This window comes from Falco punctatus (genome assembly GCF_963210335.1).
Source record: "Falco punctatus genome assembly, chromosome: 2".
Classification (NCBI taxonomy): Eukaryota; Metazoa; Chordata; class Aves; order Falconiformes; family Falconidae; genus Falco; species Falco punctatus.
The window spans coordinates 62,411,179-62,432,781 of NC_137581.1; the positions used below are offsets into that span (position 1 = coordinate 62,411,179).

At 39.2% G+C, this 21,603-nt stretch overlaps 1 protein-coding gene across 4 annotated transcripts in view; it reads left to right on the forward strand.

Annotated features, from left to right (window-relative positions):
* MYO16 (myosin XVI) overlaps positions 1-21,603 on the forward strand; it is a 452,710-nt gene that overhangs the window by 101,259 nt on the left and 329,848 nt on the right. For 3 of the 4 annotated variants that reach the window (XM_080377716.1, XM_080377717.1, XM_080377719.1), the window contains one exon: positions 1-21,603. This exon is cut by the window's left edge; it is cut by the window's right edge and continues 8,210 nt beyond it. The exons of the other annotated variant lie outside the window; for it this stretch is intronic. The gene's annotated coding sequence lies outside the window, so the exon portion shown is untranslated. 4 annotated transcript variants of the gene reach the window in all.

A 21,603-nucleotide genomic window follows, 5' to 3' on the forward strand; every position in this document is an offset into this window, starting at 1 on the left:
ACAGAAGCTTTGTGTTGTTGCTGACCAGAGTGTTTCCCTGTTGAGTCCTGACATCTGCTTGACTGGATGTGGGAGGTTGCTTACTGAGTCAGTTCAACTCACCGAACTGACCGGGTCCTAGACCCCTGCCCTCAAGACAAAACCACAACAGCTTTCTGTGGTATAAGGATAGCAGATAACGTGTCAAATCAGTGAGAGGTCAGTAAGGATCTGAGCTGGTGCAAGAGGAGAGGTGATGTTACTTTACTGGGATAGGGAACAGGGAGTGTGAAAAGCAGGGGTAAATGAGGCAAAGCAGGACATTCCCCTTCCAGTATGAGCCACCTTGGCAGGACTGCTCTGTCGCAGCATTTAATCCTACACTGAGAATGGCACCAATGCCTGTGAAACCTGTTTGCCTGGTTAATGGAGCCTCAAGTGGCTCAGACTGTGCAGCCAGAACAGGTTCCTCTCCACCTGTGGGGCTCCCAGAGCTGTCAAGCCTCTGGACACCACAGTCAAGATAATTAAAAGCTTCAGGATCCATGGCACTGGTACAGGATGTGTAGCTGGGGTGTCCAAACTCCCTGCTCGTGGCTAGCTACCTGAACTTCAGAGATATTGGTACTCCAGGCTTTTAGCCACCTACTGAGAAGTCAGGTAAAGTTTCACTTCAGTTCTTTGAAAGCTAAATCTGAGGTCGTTTGTTAAATCAGATTGGATTTAGCTGATGATTGTTTCCAATGTGACTCTTGCTTTGCCAGAGAATTTCTAAGTGGCTCCATTTCTAACCATAAAAAGTGAGTATTCATAGAGCCACTCTGAAATGGCTGTCAAACTGGAATTGTGGGAGCAAAAAATAGTTTGAAGATGTAATCTGAAATTATATAAAGCTCGTTATCCAACAGAAATTGGACAAGGTGATGCAGGTATCACATATCTTATTTCCCTGTCATGTATTTCTCTCAAGGGTGCACCATGGCGATGGGCTGTTACCCTATGACACTGTAGTAATGGGCAGCTGTGTCTTGGTAAGGCCAGACAGGTATAAAGCAGCTCATCAGCAACTCAAATACATTAGGGATATATCAGAAAAAGATATTCAGGATTTGGGTAGGGGTTTTTTCCTTTGTCCTTTGTCCTTTTTTTTTTTAAACAAAACAAAACAAAACATGCAGTGTACTGTAAATTGAAAGTAAAACCCAACCCCAACCATTTTTTGTTCCTATGCTCCTTTTAGCATTTTCTGCAGTCTTGTGTTGTGAACCCTGTATATTTTTGCTGTTTCTTCATTTTATTTCTGTATGTCCTACTCTTATTAATTTTCATGATTCCTAATTTCAAATTCACTTGTGATCTAGAGGCTTTTTAATATTTGCAAAGCTACTTTTTTTTTAAAACAGAAAAATGTTTTTCCCCTACATTTCCCTCATGCGCTCATCAGCCATAGCTGCTTCACATTGTATTACAACTCTCCTATAAGGTGGTTTTAGTGGTTTTCAGATCTCTGAGATTCTTCACCTTAGCTGACATGTTAAAAAGAGTTCTTACTTGGGCAGCTTTAATAAGTTATTTTATTATGCATTATTATACTTGATAGACTTTTTTTTTCTCTTCCTAGGTTTTGCTTCCTGAATTCTGTTTGACTGAATAAAATGGCTTATTTTTCTTTATATTTCCATTAAATTAGTTCAATTATGAGATACAAACCAGACTTACATATTTTTCTGGAGTCCCATTTCCAAGGAAGAGCTCAAGATACAGTATGATGGCTCAGAGAGTGTATTTGTGTCGTTCTCACACTAGAAAGAGAACTCATATATCAAATTGACAACATAAAGAAAGCAGTTTTCCATGGAAATGCCTTTCTTAAGACTTCTTGAATTTCAGTAAGAAGTTTAAGACATAAAAACAGAGCTGGATAAGAAAACAGGTTGAAAAGTTAACCATACGGACAGACTGAGATACAGACCCTGCTGGATCCAGGATCATTTGCCTTAGGTTAACTGAGTTTAAATATATATATAGTAAAAACAACATTATCAGTGGTAACTCATGTGGTGGATTGCTCTTAATTGGTACCTTCCTTCTGGTAGGTCAGAGGCATATGTGAAGCATTTAACACATACACAAACTTCCATTAATACTGAGAAAGTTTTCTGGTACAATTTGACCTTTAAAAAAGTTTGTTATAAATGCAGCGGCAAGCAGCAAGCAGCATTAGGAAGATCATTTAAAGAATGGTGTGACATAGTAATTATAAATAATACTGCAATCGGCTTCACAAGCGATCTGTCATTTGTCTATATGTGTTTGTTCCCAGTGTTTAATGCTGTGGGCATTTTTTCTGTTGGTTGTCCATTTTACTTTAATAGTATGCCAGATTTTCTTTCTTAGTAGTGGTGGTGTGTTTCTAATGACCTACCATGGTTTTAACTACAGCGTTATTGTCTTTTATTGAGGAGCTTTTGGGACCAAGACTGGGTACTTGTGGCTTTATTTTTATCTCTAGAGAACTACGGACAGGACCATAACATGTTGGCTATTACATGGAAGAGCTCTGAACAGTCTGCTGAGACAGGACGTGTGCTAGTACAATGCATTTGGAATCACTTTGGGGCGGGTAGGGAAGGTAAAGGGAGTATATATCCTTTCCATCTTTGCATTACGTGAGTTCAAAGGGAGACTGACCAAGTGCTCTGAAGAGGAATCCATTAGGTACTAACCAGTAGAGAGACCATATAAGGCTTGGGAAATGCTATGAAAATAGCTGAAGACTAGGTAAATAACAAGGGGAAGAGTAGATATTTAGCCAGATGAGGGGCTAAATAGCTCAGTGCAGTGACAGTGACATACCTGCACGTCCCCAAAAAAGGCAAGGACAATTACAAGAGGGTAGGGGATAATGATGCTTCTCTTCTCGTTCCATAAGGCACACTTTGTCTTATGTGGGTTGTTCAAAATGCAGATTTTTGATGAAAATTATCCATCCATCTATCTAGTGAAGTTATTCTTCACTAGAACTTTCTCAGAAACATTATTAAAATAATCTCTGCAACTCTGTCTGCCTCTGAGCACTTCACTCTGAGCTTCCCCTGCATGTATAACTCACACATAACAGGCTTGTGTAATTATTTCAATTTTGTGAAAGACAGCTGAGGCACAGTGAAAACACTTACCTGTACTCGTGCTGGAAGTCTGTAACAGAGTGAAAGAATTAGGGAATTTAGGAGTATATAAACTAGCTGGAAGTCATGTTGTTGTGTGTGTGGTGTGTGCTTCTGCTGCACGTTGCTGGTAGATGCTGGCTAAAGCATACTTCTGGAAAGGAATCCTGATGAATAAAGCAAAGATATCCGGTTTAGTCTCGGGCAAAACAGGAATTGCAATTAACAGATTTAGACCTTTAGACGATGTTTTCTGAAAAAGCAAGCAGTGTGGAAAATACACCCCTGATCCTGAACTTACTTTAAAGAGGAGCTCTCAAACAAATAGGACTTCATTTAAAAGCACCAAGATGGCAATTCCTAAGAGACTGTCTAGAGTGACTGACCTTAAAGGATGCATTCAAATGTATAGGAGTGCAAAAACGTCCTTTTTTATTTTTTCTTCTTATACTAATTTTGAGAGCTCCTTTGAGAAGTCTTTTGCTGAAAGATGTAAGTGTATGGTCCTTCCTCCAGAAATACATGCTTGTTGGGTATAAGACAAATATCAGCCTGGAAGAAAAGTAATGTTCTATAAAATTGTCAGTGGAGAGGTAAAAGAATGTAATATTTTATACATAAACTACTTTAATTCCTGCCCACTGAAATGTGGCTTAAGATGAGACACGAAGCAGTTTGGAAGCTCAGGTGTACTTGTATCACTTCAGATTCTTACTCTTTGCAACAGAATCGTTCGGTGGAAAACAGCATGACAATAATAAGGGTCTCAGACTGTGGAGTCAAATGTTGATCCGTATTTATCATTGTTAAATAACAGAATGGAAGCAGTGAAGCACAAATTCTCAGCTGATTACATCTTTTTTGACAGCTGAAGACAAAGATGCCTGTGCCATTAGAAATTGATGCTGCAGTCCCTAGAAAATTGGTTTGTTTGTTTTTTTGGGTTTTTTTTTGTGAAAAGCAGAGAAAGGAAAAATAAAACGTGGCTGTGGCTTGGAATCCCAGACATTGACACCAGATAATCAAAATGATGCTATGCATAATTACAAAACTGGGACCGTTTTATGAGATGCCATTAAGTCATCTTGGTCTCAGTACTCTACCTTTGTCTCACCTGGATGCTCCTACATACCTTTGGACATAGCTATCTGCACAAACACTTTGGCAGTGAGGAAGGCTTGGGTAGAAGGGTACAGAGGTTTAACGAGGCATGGCTTGTCAAACTGTTGATATTTTGCTTGACAGAATAATCTTGTGTTGTGGCATTCCCACAGTCCTGCTCTCTTAATTGTTTAGGTTAGTGACCTGGCCAGAATGCACTGTCATTCCCTTGTAGGCAATGTCCTTGAGTTTATTCCTCAGGGGAAGGGTTATTGCACACTCAAGTTTTATTCCATTGCACAATAAGGATGTAGCAGATTTGCTTACCCAGACCAAAGTGGCTGGACATGCTCCTATATTCTGCAGTTCTGACGTAATCTCTCTATTTACCTTAATAAATGAGTCATTAATTAATATATGAATCTTGTCTATTGGCTATGATTAAGAAAGGAACAGTAGATGGTAACTGTGGAACAGAGGCACAGACAGTAAGACACTTGTTCCTTCACTGGGTTCCTTCTCCAGAGCAGTTTTTCTTTGGAGTTTTGGACAATTGCACAGTAGAAACTAACGGGGGGGGCAAGGGGTGAGTTACACTGTGTACTGCTAAAACAAAGTGGAAACTCTCAGGCAGGAGGACCTTTAAGTTGCTCCCTCCAACTTTCTTTTTAGCGAGCCTGTTGAAGTGCTAGGCTGTTTCCTTGCTCATCGAGCTAGGTTATATTCCAGGTCATCAACTTTACATAAGCTTTTCTGTGTTGCCAACATTCATGTGCCTGTTCTTCTGGCTAGCTAAACATTTAATCAACTATGCTTAATCAGTTTAATGATACCTTGGTTTCACTATTACTGTTTTGCAATCATTTTATCAAAATGTCTGGGACTAAGTAATTTTGAAAGCCAGACCATGTGTCACCACCCAAAAAGCAGTCGAACTTTATACCCCATTTTCTAATTACACAAGGTCAACCTCTGTTTTCCCAATTAAGACAAAGCTGGTTTATACTATTGGGATAGAAAGTAAATTATTTGTCTTGTAATTAATTTGTTTCAAGTGTTCATATTCTCTTCTGTTTGCCCAAAGGTCAAAAGAGGGCTATGAAGAGCTGTGCCTTTAAAGAGGCTTTTATTAGAGCTAATTAGGATATGCTATTGTATTGTACAGAGGCTTTTGAGTGCAGGTCAGTTGTAATCCAGGCACTGCATGAAGTTAAGTTCCACCAGGATTGCTGTCTTAGAACAACTATTGGCAAAGAAAAAATGATAGTAAATACTTTTTCTGTCACATGTAGTTTTAAGCACCTGTAGTAAATATTACAATATGCAGGTTAAAGCTGTCCATGTATTATTTTCCTGCCGTTTTATATCTTTTTTAGCTAAGGACTATATCCTTTCATTTTCCCTTTGCTTGTGACAAGTGAATACCACTGTCATGAATTTTTCTCAAAGATATACTAGGATTCTTTCCATCTTTGCTTGGAGCCAACAGGGAGTGTTTCACTCCTAAATGTAGTGCTTAGGCTCATACTTTAGAAAAAGGAAAAACAAATTTAAAGATGCTTCCCATAAGCTTGCCTGCTGCCATTTTCCAAGGCAATTCATTAGCTGCTAGGAAAATGTAAATGGGCCCTTTGGAGCTATTATTTTGACAGCCTTATGCTGGAATTTTGTCTTAAAAATGCTACACAATGCAAAGTTATCTTACATAGATGCAGTTTGACATATTTCAAGGTTTTGCATTTGCTTTCTGTGTCAATAGTACTTCTAGTGAAATAGCAAAGAAAATAGCCATTTGTCACATCTTTGGAAAACATTTCCTTCCCTTTTCTTTGCCTTAGCAAGCTAAAAAACTTGGTTTGTTACTTTGGCTTATGATGTTCACTCAGTCATTGTTATTTAATAAAGTTGCATCTAGATGATTATTTTTGTATATAACCAGATTTTTAAGCTCACAAAAGAGTATTCTTGGTATTTGTGAAACTGTGAACCAGTGATATAGTACATGTGATTTTTATGGGTATATAATCAGAAGAGCTTCGGAGAAATACTGTTTCTGCAGAAGTATTTGTAATGAGGGAGGGAATTTGGGGTCTTTTCCTAAATCAAAACTCTTTTTCCTGTTCTGTTGTTTTATCTTTCTGTGATGGCATTTCTCAAAGAAAATATGAGGGTTTATGTATTTCAGTTACCTTAGAGAGTCAGTTCATCTGGTTCAATGTGACTTAGTTATTTTTTGAGAAATACAGGTATAATTGCGTTAGCAGTATTATTTGTGCTAAAGCTTACTCTTTAGAACTCACAGCAGTGTTTTCAAAGCCAAAACTGCTTTTTCTTCTTTTGTCATGATTGAACAGAAAATAGTTTCTCTTTGTTAAAGAGAAGTGTTAGAAATGTGCCACAGAGTGACTGTAGAATGCTATGAAACTGTCACTGGGGTAGTCCCTGGGTCAGGGTGGGTTTCTTTGCTTTGTTTTTGTTTCGTTTTAATTCTCTTTTCTTTTGAGTACTCTTTGACTTTGGCATATCGTATTTTTTTTTAAACAAGATCCAGGCACGAGACTCTTCCAAGCCAAGCCAGGAAAGTGGTTCCCAATGGGAATATTCGTGTTCTGTTTAAACCTACTCACCCAGAACACAGTAAGTGGGTCACCTCTAGTCCAGTATTTCTTTCAGAATGCTGAGAAGTTCATAGTAGGCTCATACCAGTTCTTCAACATTGCCTTCAAAAAAAAAACAAAATAAAATTTTTAAAACCCACAAAACCATAATATGTTTTTAAGGGCATGAGCATTTGTTAGAGAATGGGGAACTATTGAAGCTTGCCATGCTCAAACAGCCCCATTCTGATAAGAGTTGTACCTCGCTGCTGAAATTATATTTAAGAAGAAATCTCTTACCTTGGTTGCTTAGCTTAGGTGTTTTCTTCCTGCCAAGTACTTCTGCAACACTTGATTTATAAGCTGTTAATTCAGTATGGCCTTCCCTTTCACATTTGGTGTTGTCAGGATAGAATTTTGCTAATTTGGGGAGTATCCCATAGTGAGAAAAAAACAAAGCACTGATTATTATTTTTTTTCCTCACCTTTTCCACTCATTGCCCTTCACTGTTGCTAATTGCTGTCCATGATTGCAGGAAAATTTAGTAGGGTTAAAAGATATTCCTGGACTTTGAAGCACAGTGGATTTTTTTTTTTTTCTACTTCATCTCCAGAGTAACCTTTCAGACCTTTAGGACTGTTAGTCAGTCCCCAGGGTCTGCTTTCCCAGTGAGGGAAATGATGCGGCACGGGGCGAGGGAAGTGCTTCAGGGTTTTTTTTGAAGTGGGTGCTGGAAGAGCACGAGCTGTGCAAGGTTTGCTCCTGGGGGAGGGGTGGACAGCAGTGATAACACTGCAGGTGCCAAGGCAGCTGAAGATGTAGTGGGCAGCTAAAGCCCCCTTAGCAATCTTCTTGCACCCATACGTAGTCAGGCAGAAAATATTTGGATGAGTCTCACAAAAAATATGAGCCCTGAGAGGCCTGAAATTATTTTTACACGCATCTGGGTATTTCTGCCATCAAATTTGGAATTGGTTGGTATTAAGTATGAACCCAATTCTTCCCTCCATTGGTTTGTGTCACTGTCATGTTTTCTGCTTGGTCCACCTGCGCAGGAGCCCAAGTCTTGGCATTTACACTGTTAAGGAATAAAAAGAGCGGAACAAATTCACTCTACCTTTTTATTTGTAAAAATCTAGACTAAGTGAAGCTAGAAGTATTTGGTGAAGTGAATTGAAGTTTACGGTTACATCGTGATCCCCTGATGGTTGAGATAATTGGAGGACTTTTTCCCAAGAAGTGAGGATTGTAGGGTTTATTTCTGTGCTACTATAGTGTTCCCCAGGTGCCCTTGAGGCTAGTCACCTGTGTATGTAACCTGCCTCCTAGGAACTGAGCTTAAGGAAATTATTTACCAAGTCTCAGGGAAAATTTTCAGTGCACCTCTAATTTACAGCACCTTGCAGAGGACACTTGGCAGAGGAATTAACAGAGTTGGCGTTTCCTGCAGCATTCATTTATCTGATGTGTCGGGACAGGGATGGTGGTGATGATAGGGAAAAGAAACCACTTGCAGTCTTTTGTTTTGGGGTTGTTACTGTACAGGCTGTAATGCCTTTTGCGCCAGGGGATTAGGGGTTGGTAAGAGTGGCATAGTAAGAGTTGTATGATCACTGGGTACTAAGTGAACATATTATTACTAGACACTGCTGTGAAATAAGTAGTAGTCTCAAGAGCACTTTAGAAGTAAATATGAAGCACGGCATACTAGGAATATTTTCATAAGGTAATCCCATTGGATTTTCTCCTGCTTGAGATATTTTGCAGAGGGGAACCAAAGGAGGCTGTTCCTAAGCATCCTAGATGCGTTGAACAGAACTTACCTGCTGTGAAGGCAAATATTCAATATATGCCATAATGATCCTTAATTTGAGTGTGATGACTATAATACTGATGGCGGCTTAAGCAGGTAACCCAAGGGAACCTCTGGAAAGATTTCATCATGATTAACTCATTTGTCATTAACTGTGGTATAGTATTAATGTGGATTGAGAATTGCATTGCAATTTACCAAAATACAAGATGGAAAGCATCTGACAAGGAAGATCTATCACCGCATGAGAATTAAAATCAGCAAAGCAAATGACATGACTTGATATAGCTGCTGACCTAATGTTCCTTCAAGCATCTGAGAAGCATGATAATTCCACCGCAAACACAAGTGTATGTGTGCGTCTATGTTATGTATAGTTTTAAGTCACTCCTCCCACATTTTAAAAATGCTTGAATAGTTAACTCACTGGCAGCAGAGTTTTGAACACTGCCATGACAGCTGTTTGGAAACTGGCTGTGTGGCAGGGATGAAACAGCCGGCTTCTGGCAGGTTGGCAGCAGGTCCTGGCAGCGAAAATGAGCTAACAAGGCGGAATGACCATGTCAGCTTGGAGGATCCCGTGTGCTAAACTCTCATAGCTGTGTGGTCGTTAGCATTTGGTGCTGCATTGTCTGCTAGCTGAAGAATGTGGAAAATGCAGGTTAAATTTGAGGAACAGGCAAAGGCCCAAAGTTGATTGGATTTGGACACTTAGCAGTTGTAAGCAGCTGGTCTGCTGAGGTCGAAGCTTAGTATGTTCAGTTTAGTCATGCTGACATTGTGCCTTTTTTTGTTTGATTTCATTAGGATGTGCAGCCCACTGTCTGTCTTTGGACACTTAGACTCACAGCACCCTGGGGCAAAGACTGCTCTCTCCTTGGTGCTTACAGTCCCCGACAGAGCGAGGCTTTGATCACCTCTTGAGGCCCTGTTTAAAATGGATACAATTAATGTTGTTTAATAATAACCAGCTTCTGCAGTGCTGAAGTATATGTGTCTCATTCATCTGCTGCTTTGTGTTTGTCCTGTATGACTATTCTTTCACTGGAAGCAGTAGGATCTTTCTGTAACCTACAACGTACTGTTGGAGGCTCACAGGTATAAGGAAATAATTACCAGGCAAAAATCAAACTTTAATGGATATGCAAACAGACTGCAAGCGTAAGCATCTGGTGGGATACAGTGGGGGAAAAAAGCCTCAGGCAGCTTGCAAACAGGACATGTGCATGCTCCCGGGTTTCCATTAAACCCTACCTCCAATTTTGCAGATTTTCATTTGAATGTGTTATTTCACTTGACTCTGAAAGTGATATAAATCAGAAAATAAGCATGTCATCTTCCAGTTTGAACAGACTTTTATATTGTGTGAGAGAATGCCCTAGGCTTTCGCACCCCGATAATCCTGCTCAGGAAGTGAGGAAGAGCAGGAAAAATCAGCAGCCTGGAGAGAATTTGTAAGAGCAGAGACTACTGCAGCTTTTCATTTCCTTAATAAACATGAAAGCTAAAAAGTTGGGCCTGGGATGCTTTAGGAAAAACTATGACTAGATTTAAAAAAAAAAAAGAGAAACCCAAGCCACACTAATGTGGAAACTGTCCCTTCTGCAGCCGTCCTGCAGAAACTGCTCCCAGGAAAAGAGCCTTTGACTGTAAAGAATGGTGGTAGCTTTCATAGGCTGTAGTGAACTCTGCTGAAAACTAGGCACTTGACTGGCAAACAGTTTTCTAAAATGTACTTTTTCTTGATCTTGGCATAATTTCCTATTGTTACATTGCATGAGGAGCAGAATATTCATGCAAATAAAATGTCCTTGGCTGTCTGTCATCATCCCCATTTTTTTCACAATGGTACTGGAAGTGCTATAATAGAGATGGCTAACGTAATATTTACCTTGTTTCAGATCTAATCAAAAGAATCCATTGGGATTCCTATTTTGCAGGAAATTCTTCTAAAAAAGGTACATCTTTCAGAAGCAAGTACTCCACAAAACAGAGAAAATTATTTAGGAATAAAATATTTTTTTCAATTTCTGAAGAAAGCTGAAAACTCAAGACTAAGGTTCTTGGCTCAGCCCTTGTCTCCTGATTCTCCCAGGCCACTTGCTCACTGTCATCTCTAGCAGGAGTCAAGCAGTCTTGGGAGCCAGGACCTCCAGCACAGGGAACTTCTTGAGACAGTGACCTGCAAGATGCCTCTGTGGCAGGGCTTTCCTGGAACTGCAGTCCCTAGAGACCTCAGGATTCATGATGTGGAGGCAGTCCAGATGGCAGGACTGCCTGGAGACACTGCAAGCTTTGTTCCCTTTCAGGTCACCAGCCAAGCTGGCAGGAAACCTGGCAGGCTTTTGGTAGGACATGCTCCTCTTGCAGCCAAGTCATATATTGATCAGTGTGCTGTTGTCTGTTCTGTTGTTTTGCTGTATTTTGACCAGAAATTCTATTTTAGGACCTGAAAACCTTTCCAAAGAGAGGTTCACTTAAACATGGAAGTTTCCACAAAATTTTCTGATTTCAATGAATCATCATTGTGCCCAAATCCCTACCCGTCTCCTTCCTATCCTATTCCTAGCATGGGCTGCTGCATGACCATCAGCTACAGTTCTCCACAGGGAAATGCCAGTTCCAAAAAATCACTTTTGATATATTTGGAAATTAATCAGGAGATAAAAGCTGGGTCTTATGCTCTCTGTACAGTCTTATATCTGTGTGACATCAAAATTCTGGCCCTTCACGGTAAGGCAGAGGCATGGCTTCTTTCTTACTCTACCTTAAGTTTTCATACAAAAACTAACCCTCAGTTTTCCTCATTTAACTTTCATATCTACTTTTCCCCCTCTTCTCTGTATTTATGGAGTTACCCTCCCCCTTTTATTTTTAAAACATGAAACTACTTCCTTTTAAAGTTAGAGGTCAGACCTCTACTTGTATAATCAGGCTTCAAGGCACGGATTTCAGGAAACTCATGGATTTGTTTTTTTGTTTATTTTCGTGAATGCTAATAAAATTTTAAAAGTGGTATAGTAGTCTAGCAACTTTGGGTTTTGTCCAAAGAAATATGAGGGTGCCAGCGAATGGTAGTTTCCTTTTGTGAAATTGTCTTTATAGAGGTGGCTTCTAGTCCAAAAGCAAACCATTTATGATGCTCTAGTGGTGCTGGGATGGTTTGCCAGAATGGATGTTGGAAACGGATTTTGTTGATTGATGGGTGGAAAAAATACCCAACTGACATTTGACTAAAACTTGTGCTGCAAAAAATGGTGATTGGCAACATGTTTTAAACAAACTTCAGAAAGATGACATCAGGGATGAATATTTGACAAAGAAAATGATTGTTTCTCTGAGTAAGTATGTGATTCTTTAGTCTTTGCTATGCCAGAGTGATTAATGTTAAGACATTTTAATTATCATTTGTTGTAGCAGCTATAAAATCTATTGTTACTTGCTTCTTAATCTTACCTTATATTTACTTTGCAATGAGACATCGAGTATGTTTTGTTACTTTATTTAGAGAATATGGGATATACTAAGGGTATAAACACAGGTCTTGTTTCTGTCTTGACTTCTATATTCCCTTGAAATCATTGCTTGTTATCCTTTAAACCACACACAGACCTTACCAGGATCAATAATCACTTTCTTGCCAGCATGGCCAGGAAAAATTTGAATGTGCGGTTTCGTAAACTAGTTTATAAACTGATTTGAAATTGGGCAGATGAACCTTATTGTTCCACCCTTATATACATATATTTAATTTTTTTTTCCCAGTGGTTTGTTTGAGTGTGTTCTAAAATCTCTGTAGTGCTTCTTTAACTGTGACTGAACATGTTCCTCTTAGGTTTGGGTTTGGGGTTTTTTTTCTTTAAATTGTACACTTTCTGTGCAGTGCAGTAAGATAAAAAAGCTTTGCTGCAGCTTCTCCTGTCAGACTTAAGGAAACACATCTGACATGCTCCTTGGAAAAATGACCACATGGTGTAAGTTTCTTCCCATACTGTTTTTATTCATATCCTTCATGCCCTGGGACTCAAGGGTGTGTGATCCCACCTGCCAGCAGCTTCAATCTGCTAAGACAGTCTTGGGCTGCCTCAGAAATGCTGAAGTAACCTTCAGAGCACCCTGCGATGTGCCCAGAAATACTTAAACCTCCTGCAGCAGCTCTTTACTGATTTTGCAAGTCTCCTGCTTTGAAGAGAAGAGTCACATTCCTAGTCTCCGGTCCATCTTCCTTCCTGCGATGCCTACATTTCAGATTTCAGCAGCATCATAGTGTCCCTCCTGTCCTAGGAATGGGTTTCCTCTACCAGAGTTTGCTGATGCTGTTCGATTTACCAGATTTGCCTGGTGCACAGGATCCCAGAGCTGAGAAGAGGCTATAATTTAGGGCAGATGCCACCAGGTAGAACACATTAAGTGTGTCACTGCTACCTTAGCCCTTCCATGACTGATCTCCATGGGGTCCCAGGGCACATATCTTCATTTACTTGGAAAGATGAAGAATTTGGTCTTCCCTCCAAGGTTACACCACCTTTAGCAACACATTTTGTGTCATTTAGCATGATCATTTCTATCTCCATCAATGAGCCAATGTTACTGGTCAAGAAAGGTGATAGTAGAAGGACTTGGAGGGAGGAGGAGGTACTAAATGCCACCAGAAGGTTCTGCAAAATAACATCCAGACCATAGCCAAGCCAGCTCCTCCTGATCTGTCTTGTGTTTCCATATTCTCAGACCAAGGCTAATAGGTTCTCCATCTCATAAACCTTATATTTACCTACTTTGACCCCAATTTCCCAATCCAAGGGATGTCTTTCCCCATAATTTGTAGTCCTCCTATTCTGTGTTAGTTCTCAGCACCTTGGTCTTAACATAACTTTTTGTATATTCTTAATGACATTGTGCTTACTAGGTTTGAATAACCTATTATGAATGGAACTATCTTCAATAAGCCTTTTGAGAAACCTTGTGCTGGACCTACCAGTCAGTGTTCCCACTAGTCAGTGGAAACATTTTCATGGCACTTCAGTTGGCACTGAATTAGGCTTTTAGTAATTATTTTTTAAAATTAAATGTCTATTTGAAAATGCAAAAAGCCACAAGGTTATATTGTAGGAGTTGCTGTTTGTTTTACCACAAAGTTAAGTAACTTTCCCACTTCAACACCAATTATCTAATATAACTTGTACAAAGCATAGCTGGTGTCCTGATGGTATCTCTGCCCCTTTGGTTACGCAGCCTGACCTTTCTGTCCTCACACACAGATCTCCTATTATATCTGTGGGAATTTCACACAAGAGACCTCATAAAATAAGGGCATTCTTGAATATGCATTTCATTCTAATACTTTGGTTATAAAAAAGCTTTGATTTAAAAGGCAATTTTATAAATATAAATCTGATTTTATAAGAGCAAACACTGAAGATTAATTTCATCTGTAAAAAAACCTGCACAATATCTTATATATAATACAAGTTCTACCTAATCCCCTCAGTAGTACACGTTAGCATTCTTGACATGTTTGCTGATATGACTTACTGGGTTTAATATTATCCTAACTCTAGTCTACTGTATCTAATACTTCCAAGTATGCTTTCCAAGATAATATACTCTAATGAAATAATTGCCCATGTATTTTCAGTGTATTAGATTCCCCTTTCTTTAAAATTATGATCGTTATTATTATATGATCTAATGTCAAGGTTGTCTTACACAGAACAACCTAAAAATAACTTCTTCCATTTTACAAAAATGGCATCCTAAAGAGTCTGAATTTGATCACCTGAGGTACAATTTTTTTTCCCAGCACTCGTACACACTGTAGACAGGATTACTCAAAAGCCTTTTACTTTCCTGAAGGTCTCTTTCTAGTCTTTGCTTTCTTTCTCTTTAATGGTCTGATCTTGCAATTCTGATGCAGTGTGTTGAAGACTACTTCTTCCTCATATGCTTTTTTCTCCTTTACTCTCACGTTTTTCCATGTCTCTCCTAATGTTTTCTGAGCATCACTGATGATGCTTATCAAAGACTGAATAATTTTCTAGTCAGGGAGAAAATTGTTTCTCTGAAATCATTGCCCTGTGCCTTAGGTTATGAAACTTTCCTTTGTTCATGTAGTAGTGACTTCTATCCCATCAGATAAAACATTCTTTCTTAACACTGTAAACAACAATAATTCATGAAAACTAATTAAATTATGCAGGTTTAAAGTTATCAACATTATCAGCCAGGAGGTGAAAAGACATGAAATGCAAATGTTATTGGTTTATATAGTGTTTTGTATTTTTCTCCCAGTCTTTGTGAACTGAAGAGAGCTAAGCATCTGAGAGAGAAGCAGACAGTCCTGAATGGAAGAGCGGTGCTTCTTAAAATAGGTGGCTTCAGCTCTTAGTGTTAAGAGCATATGAAGCAGGCTCAGGACACTTGGAGGACGGAGCTGAAAGTGTCAAACTGAAAGCAAAATTGCTTCTGTTACAAATAGAAGTCACACCTAGTGCTTCCTCTATAGATAGAGCATGCCAATGTGTATTCTGTACTTTTAACATTGTTTAATTTTTCCAGTAACAGAGAAAACATAACTAGTATTTTAAATGGGTAGCAAATAAGTGACTGTAGTAATCCACTCTCAGAGCTGTTCATATATTTTGTAGGACAGAACATAAGTTGGACTCATAAAATTACTTTGGAACAGGTAATGTTTTTTTTCTTCATTTGAAAAAAAGAAGAAAAAATAAAGCTAGAAACTCAAGTTTTTAGTTGAAAAGAAACAATTTACAGGTGTTTTCTTTCGTTTTACACATAAGATTTTTTTGCTTAAGAACCCTTCGATGTTAAAGCAGCCTGTAAGTTTTCAGGAAATTAAAACTTCTCCAGATCTGTTCAAGTTGTTCAGAGATTTAAAGATACTGTTGAAGCTGATCAGCACCCCATTTTCTTCAAATGTACAGGTAATGTCCTTGTGCTTATGATTTTCATGTTTTGTGCTAAGGTTACTGTGGAATCGGAGAGGTATATTCCCATTGATGACACTTCTCATTTTGCAGTAAGTGTTCATGGCTGCAGCAAGAGAAGCTATACCCAGTTCGCAGCAGTTTTCTCTATGCAGAAACTTAAAATAATTAACTTTTAGGTCTGTATGCTTCCTTCATGGTCAAAGAAATGAAAGGACTGTAAAATGCATGCATCTGGTGCCTCATACTCATGCATAGGTGGATGTATATCTCAGGTAACTTTACATATGGCCTTTTCCAGCCTGAAATGTGTGGGACAAGATGGGCTGGTCAGTGGGGTGGCTGCTTTGTTGACCTGTTGCAGTCATAGCACCTATGTGCAGAATCAAAGGGAAGGTTGTGGTGCTGTGTTTTAGGGCAGAAATGTGCTATCTGATGTGGCTCTAAATTTAGCAGGCTCTTGGGGCACCAGGATGGGACAGGTTGCAGCATTAAGTCATGCTTTAAAAAACAGCAGCTTGAGAGCTCTGCTAAAGCTCTGTCAACATGGCAGCATAACGCATTCTTCCTTGCTCTTCAGATGCTGCACGTACTTGACTGCACATGTACAACTGTATTGGTGACAGGGCAAGGTAGAAGGATGTAGTGGGACAGCACCCACTACAGTCCCCCCAGGTGCTCAGTACAATTCCCCCAGCCATTTGCATTGTGTTTCTTAAGGAAAGAAAGGATAGAAATCCACAAATTTCATCATAAATTTCATGGAAGTTGTGCACCCTCATAGAGAGGTGTATGCTTCAGAGCAAGAGCTAGGAAGATGATACTATCAAGTGTTTCAAGCCCAATATGCTTTTCCTGTGGATCAGATCATGTCCATGAAATGGAAAATACCCATCATGGTAAAGCAGGCAAATAATAATTTACAATTCCACTTCAGTTCTGAATAGATTTATAATACCATTTTTTTTTCCCAGTCACGTGCCTGGTTTAGGAGGGAAGTTCTTAGTTGATTAGCAGCATCACATTTTTTGCACGCCTTTCCATAATTATGATATATGTATTAATTTCTGTGATTATGTATACTAAGTCTGCCAGAAGTAGCTCCCTATTCATTTCTTGCTTTCAGCTTCTTGAAAATAATGTCATGTTGCTAGTATATGTTCTCTGTATAATGTGATGTTAACTCTTCAGTATTCTTCTTGACATCTCCATGTGAACATATACCTTCACACTATTTTCATGTGATACTTTGGTGTCATTTATTTGTCTAGTTTACTGCCAACCCTTGATATGTAAATCTGACTTGTGAAACATCTGTCCTTTGTCTCTCAGCAGCAGTTAAATAACATGAATCATCTGAAATAAGTAAGCTTTCCTTATCTAGTTTATCAGCAAAGAGCTGCAACACCATAGAGAGTTAGACAGTCTTTGTGCTGCCTTTCAAAACTTCAGCATAAACATTGTTAAATTGTCTTTCTTGATGGGTTATTATTCCTTTCAGATGTAGATCTGAACAGAAACTGGAAGGAATATAGTCTAGTTCTCACACTGATTTTTCTTCTTGAATACTTCATACTCTATAAAAACGAACACTGATGTTCTTTGTGGTGTTCCTACAAGGGGACAAGTACAATTGGGTCATCCAAGAGCAGTAGATGGACCATGACATTACCTATTCAAACAGTAGCCTCTGTCTGTTTGCCAGCAAATCCTCTCTGTGCACAACAAACCTACTGTTTTAGCAAGTTACACAAGAGATTTTGTTCTCAGATTTTGTTGAAAAGTTTCCTTGAGGAAATTAATTTATTTGTATGAATATTTATAAAAAGGCCCAGAGAGATACAGGAAATCATCTGTAGAGATGCTCATCGTTAGAAGAGTGTGTTATTAACTTAACGTACTAATCAGCAAGAATATTCCACAAGTGCCCTTCTTGGTACACAACCACTCAGTAAGAGGCCAAAATAACTAAGCAGAAGGGCTATGTTCCTTACCAAGGAGCTGTCTCCTTCTCTTGACTAAGAGGTATAGTAGGTTGTGAATTAAAATACAACTCAGAGGCACCAAACCAGTAAAAGATCAGAGTGGAGCCATTGTGGTCAGGGATTCTGGAAGATTTTAAGAGATGTGTTAGAAAATTCAGTGTGGACAAGAAAAAGCACATTTCCATGTGTAAAAGAATATCATGCAAATAGTCAAAGTGGAGGCTTAGTCTCAGGCTAATGCATGCCAAGGCAGCATTACCTTCACCTCAGTGCTATCAAACCTCTGGTCTCCTCCCTGCCGGAATTTCATTGGAGAAAACAAAAAGTTTTTCAACCAGGATAGACACTGCTGCTGCAGCTGCCCGGCTGTAGCACTCTTGTCTTGCTCCGATCTCATTTCAGCCAGGCACAGCTCTCTGCCCCTCCTTACCCACCAAGATTTTTCATGGTCGCTCGGTCTTGCCTTCTATGCTCCAGCTTGCCATTGCCCTAGGAGGTGTCTGATAATGAGGAGGAGGATTGCATCTGTGTCTTACAGCAAGATTTCCATCAAACGTCATCACAGGGACTGATAAGCCATCACCTGCCTACAATACACTGAGCAGGACTATGAGCCCAGGGCTTGCAGATCTCTGCTTTACCTCTCTGCCTGCCCTTGTTATGCTGCTGCTGTGTTGAGAAACACTGCCTGTGGGCTGAGTCAACACCTGGGGGCTGCTGTCCTCAGCTCTGCTCTCCCTGGAGCAGCTGCCCCAGTCTTTGAGTTGCGGAGAGGTGACCAACTGGAGCTGGACTGATGGATGTGCTTGTGAGGGCCCTACAGCTGTCAACCAGCCATTCACCCTTCTCTCTGGCTTCTTTACCCTTGATATGTTTGGAGCAGCTGGTGAACAGCTGCAGATTTGCCTTTCTCTTCCATCGTGACCAGCTCAGGGTGTATTCATCAGAGCAGAACTGGAGCAGTACACCTTGAGTGCACTCGCTGTTGCCTTCACTCCTCTGATACTGTCATCCTCACCGTGACAGTGTTCTTCTCCAGAACCATTTCTTGTTATCCTGCTGATAAAATAGGAAAAAAAAAAAAGTACCATGAAATCTCTAGGACAAGATCATATTGTGAAGGAGAGCCATAAGAGTACAATACAAATTGCCTCAGATCAGAGAGCATCTAAAACCCCAAACATTTGTTGTTTAAAACCTGGACTTTTAAAAGCTGCTTTTGAGGAGCAAGGCATTTCTTTGTCCACTGTGTACCTTGGCGAGTATGGGAAAGAATCAAGGGAAAGGAAAAGGTCTGTGAATAGGGTGGTAGCTTCCAACTGTTTATATCTGGCAGTGGGCTATTGATTATTTTTTACAGAAGAGTAGCTAGTAACTCTGCTTTTAATAGCTGAGATAATCTGAGTGCAACTTGCTCCCTTCACGTAACTGTTTCAAGGACAGTATTTTTTAACTATTCAGTCTGTTTTCCACTCAATGTCATTGTTTGCAGCATCTCAGAGAGCATCTTGGTGAGCTGCAGGGCTCCCAGTTTACAGGTGGAGGATCGCCGGGGAGCCAGAGGCTGCCAGCTCATCTGAAAAATAACGTGAGGTAGCAATCAGACAGCTATGGCTTGTAGTAGTATGTTCACTTATGCTGGTAACCTAGATGCTCACTACAGAGTCCTTTTACCTCCTCTGTTAAGATCATAATTGTTTTTACTAATGTAAAATGCTTTGATGTTGGCTAACTACCTTGAAATCACTTGTAGTTTAAGATAATTGTAAACAAAAATATTTATTTACAACATACAAAATAGGTTACAGTTTAAAATATTTATGTAAAAGAAGGAAACAACAAGAAAGAACAACAGCACAAGCAAGAATAGCTCTTCATCTGTTGCTAAAAAGCTGAAATCTGAAAAACATCCTTCGTCTATCCAGCTGACTTGCTACAGAAGATTTCCTGAGCTGCATGGTCAAGGGCACTGCTTTTTGGCCTTATGTCTCAGATTGCATTCATTAGATTGCACCCTTCTTGGTGAGGAATACCACCATATGACCTTTTAGTACCCTTATATTTTTTCTTTCGTTCTCCCCCCCCCCCCCCTTTTTTTTTTTTTTTTTTTTTTTAGGTCTGCAGGGGTCGCAGTCACATTTGTACCTCTTTGGAATATATTAATATGTCACTTATTCAGGATGTAGGTCTTGAACCCTCCAGAGACAGTGTCTCTTTGGCACATCAGGAGCTGTCCACTTTACTCCTTAGGTCTATTATCAGCAGCTTAACTCAGTGGGGAAAATCTTGCCAGCCTTGTCATCCCAAGTCTCACTGTGAAATGTCTGCCTCTACTGAATCATATCTGTGACCTTTTAAATTGCTGAACACATTACATGCAAACATTTAAGTGGGATTTTTGCATGCAGCTGATTACCAGGTGTTGACTGAGACCAGGTACAAAGATGTTTAACCACTCAGAGAAGAGAATACCTACAGGTTAACCAGTCTCCTAAGCTAGCCTTTGAAGGACCCTGTTTACTCACTTACACACCCAGAAAACCACCTATAACTTGTCTTCTGTACTACCTATGGTACCCTGATCAAAACGAGAAAAAAGCGCGCGCGCACACACACACAGACACACAGACACAAATTCTTAATATCACAGTGTTTGGACCTTTCCATATTATTATTATTGATATGTCTGTGTGCTAAGCCTTTATAGCTTTTTTCATACATTTAAAATCCATATTTGAAATTCACTTCTGGTGATTAAATGCATCATAATATGAAACTGTCTTTAGCAAATGCTCAAAGTATGTGTTAGTTTCAGGCACTATAATTAGGTTCAGCAAATGCCAACATTTTTTAGCAGATGTGATTATTTTTTTCCTTAAAACATAAGGAACTGAACTTAGTAAACCCATTTAACACAACATTGATTTACATAGATGGAAGACCCAGAAGAACTGCTAATAAAATGTGCGGAGCCCCATTCACTCTTGACTTCAGCTAAGGCCATAAGATTAAGCCTAGAGTTGATGAAAAAAACCCTCTAATTTCTCTAGTCAAATCAGCGTTAACTACTGCTATGTTGTCCTTGAATCTGACAAAAATGTGTTGGCAATGATAAGAAAAAGTGTTTTTGAAATGACAAATACATTGAAAAATGAATAAATGCAGTCTCCAGTTAACACCAGTTTCAACAGGAGCATTTGAAAGACGTTATGCAGATTAGTCTTGGTGTTCTATACTTGCTAATGCTTTTTTCCAAGATAGCTCATTTATGTCATTTTTCAATAATCTTAGGTCATTCACGTTAAAGGGTTTAGCTTTGCTGCCTTTGAAGGAAATGAAAAAAACCCCTACTGATTTTGAGGTTAAAATCTAAGAATTCTGAAATAATGGTTTATAGTCAGCACCAACTTGTGTGGCTTTCTCTTCTAAGAATTTACAATGTTGAGTGGCAAACCTTGGAGATTTCAACATAATGTATTTTGGCTGAATGGGGAAGGAAATAATTTCTCATACAGTTTGCCCTCTGCCAGGATGGTAAGGTGCTGAATACTTCCTTTCTTTCTCAAGGAAAACTCTGCTATAAATGAGAGCAAACAAAGCCTTATAAATTGGTTGGAGTGACGTGATTTACCCCACTGGATAATTCTTCTTTATAGACTTGTTTTACCCCATTATGTTTGTGCATTTCTTTTTTGTTACTTTCTCAGGTGTCCCTTGCTATTTGAAATAAAAGGTAATTACTATTGTATTTCAAAGAAAAGAATATTAGAATAGTAACTATGTTTATAATACAGTGTTTGATTGAAAGAAGTATTCATTTGAGAGCAAAGGAATGAATCTTCTATTTGTTACTAACAGCCAGCCATTCCAGTAAGAAAAGAAATGCATTATTCTGAAAGAATAGGTTCCACAGGTTTTCAGATCATTGGGGAATGAAATATAACATGAAGCATATTATTATAAAATAGAAAATCTGGGTTCCAGCTATCTGAAATTTCAACTAAATTTAGATAGTG